General features: G+C 37.7%; 1 pseudogene; it reads left to right on the top strand.

Moving 5' to 3' along the window:
- Positions 1-73: 73 nt before the first annotated feature.
- LOC104982706 lies at positions 74-1,003 on the top strand (annotated as a pseudogene).
- The last annotated feature ends 1,516 nt before the right edge of the window (positions 1,004-2,519 follow it).

Raw genomic sequence — 2,519 nt, 5'->3', positions numbered from 1 at the left:
TATCATGACTTGGGCTATGGAATTGGAACATGACAAATAACAAACCTTCTTGTATATGACTAGATGCAAGTCAATGGAAAGACTCAACCAAACCAGCAGAGTCTCTGAATTCATCCTCCTGGGACTCTCCTGCCTGCCTGAGGACCAGAAGCCACTCTTCATCCTCTTCCTCATCATATACCTGGTCACCATAACAGGGAACCTGCTCATCATCCTGGCCATCCGCTCTGACTCCCAGCTCCAAACCCCCATGTATTTCTTCTTGAGTTTCCTGTCTTTCATTGACATTTGCTTCACCACAACCATTGTCCCCAGGATGCTGGTGAACTTCCTGTCACATAAGACCATCTCCTATGCTGGGTGTCTGACCCAGATGTATTTTACATATGCCTTGGGCAACACTGACAGTTGGCTTCTAGTAGTCATGGCCTTTGACCGCTATGTGGCCGTCTGTGACCCCTTCCATTATGTCACCATCATGAGCCATCACCGCTGTGTCCTGCTGGTGGCCTTCTCCTGCTCATTGCCTCACTTCCACTCACTCCTACATACACTTCTGCTGAATCAGGTCACTTTCTGTGACTCTAATATTATCCACCACTTCCTCTGTGACTTCAGCCCTCTGGTGAAATTATCCTGCTCCTCCACATTTGTCAATGAAATTGTGATGATGATAGAAGGATCTGTTTTTTTGGTGACTCCCTTTCTATGCATTACTTTTTCGTATATATGAATCCTCCTTGCAGTTCTCAAAATTCCCTCGGCTGCTGGGAAATGCAAAGCCTTCTCCACGTGTGGGTCTCACCTCACTGTGGTAACACTCTTTTATGGAAGCATCTTCTATGTCTATTTACAGCCTGTATCCACCTACACCGTCAGGGACCACATGGCAACAATCGTCTACACAGTTTTAACTTCCACCCTCAATCCCTTTATCTACAGCCTGAGAAACAAAGACCTGAAACAGGGCCTGAGAAAGCTGTTGGTTAGAAGAAAACCATAGGCAGCACCCTCTTGAGAAACACACGTGTGGATTCTGCTCCACTTGAATCTGGTTTCTGCTGATTCTTGGTAAACAAGCAAGTTCTTGGAGGTTAGCTTCTTTAACCCATGTGAGATGAGGCATCATGGGTAATTACATCCTGTGATGATGATCCTTCAGTTGGCTCTGCCTCTGCTTAATCAAGATACTTTCCCTCTCTATTTCTCCTCTCTCCTATCAAGAGTCATCACAGTGAATCTTCCAAATGAGATGCTTAAACTAATCCTTTTCCCACGGATACTTCCTGAACAAATTGCTCTCTTTTCAAGACTTATCCACCAACATCCTTCACATTTCAGTATATCGCTAAAAATAATTTCCTAATTTGTAGCTCTTGGATGCCTTTGTAAACATTTGAAAAGGGAAAGGAAGAAAGGAGAGGGAGGAGGAGGAGAAGGAGAAAGTACATTTTAGCTGATTTTCAATTTGAAGATTTTCATAATTCTTCATTTTTCTCTTTCAAAATTTTTTTGTTTAAAACTTAAGTTTTCACTTTTTCTCTTCTCTTGGTTTTCCATTCCTCCTTTATTATATTGCTATGTCTTTCTTTTAAATTTCCTCATTTTCCCAAACAATTAAAAATTCATTTTGATGTATGGCAAAACCAATACAACATTGTAAAGTAATTAGCCTCCAATTAAAATAAATACATTTAAATTAAAAAAAAATTGCTAATGATCAGAAAGAACAAGAACCAAGAAATTATCCATTCAACAATAGGAATGTTGAAACCATTTTTTCCTCCACCTCTTCCTACAACTATATGTTTATTTTTTTAATAAGAAAAAATTTGCCATATATCAACATTAATCTGCCACAGGTATACATTATATAATTTAATATTTCTTCTAGAAACTCCAAGTCTTGCAAAATATAGGAAGCTTGGGGCTGGTGCACTGGGATGACCCAGAGGGATGGTATCGGGAGAGAGGTGGCAAGGGGGTTCAGGATTGGGAACACATGAATACCCGTAGCAGATTCATGTTGATGTATGGCAAAACCAATACAATATTGTAAAGTAATTAGCCTCTAATTAAAAAAAATTTTTAAAAGATAAAGCATTTTAGTATTAATAAGCAAAAAAATAAGCAAAAAAATATAATACAAAAATTTTTAAGTAAAAATTTTAAAATTACCATAACCTCATGACCTAGAGGCAGTGACTGGTAATATAAAATTACACGATCACTTTGGAAAGCAGTATGGAAATTCTTATAAACATAAAAATACTTTATGTTTATTAAAAACTCAAAAATATTCATAGTATTTTATGTTAGGAAAAACTAAACACAAATTAAATGGTCATCAACAAGAAAAAGACGACCAAGTCATCAGTAAAATGCTGTACACATAAGATTTGTCATTTTACTAACTAAAAATTATGTATCAATTAAAAAAAAAAAAGCCAGGAACCTGGAGATAATAAGCAAAGGCTTTGGGGATGATTCATCACTGGTGCACAATAACGATTAATACC

The sequence above is a fragment of the Bison bison genome, unplaced genomic scaffold (genome assembly GCF_000754665.1).
Source record: "Bison bison bison isolate TAMUID 2011002044 unplaced genomic scaffold, Bison_UMD1.0 scf7180017860386, whole genome shotgun sequence".
Taxonomy (NCBI): Eukaryota; Metazoa; Chordata; class Mammalia; order Artiodactyla; family Bovidae; genus Bison; species Bison bison.
Note: the sequence above shows the minus strand (reverse complement) of the source record. Positions and strands in the feature narration are given on the sequence as shown.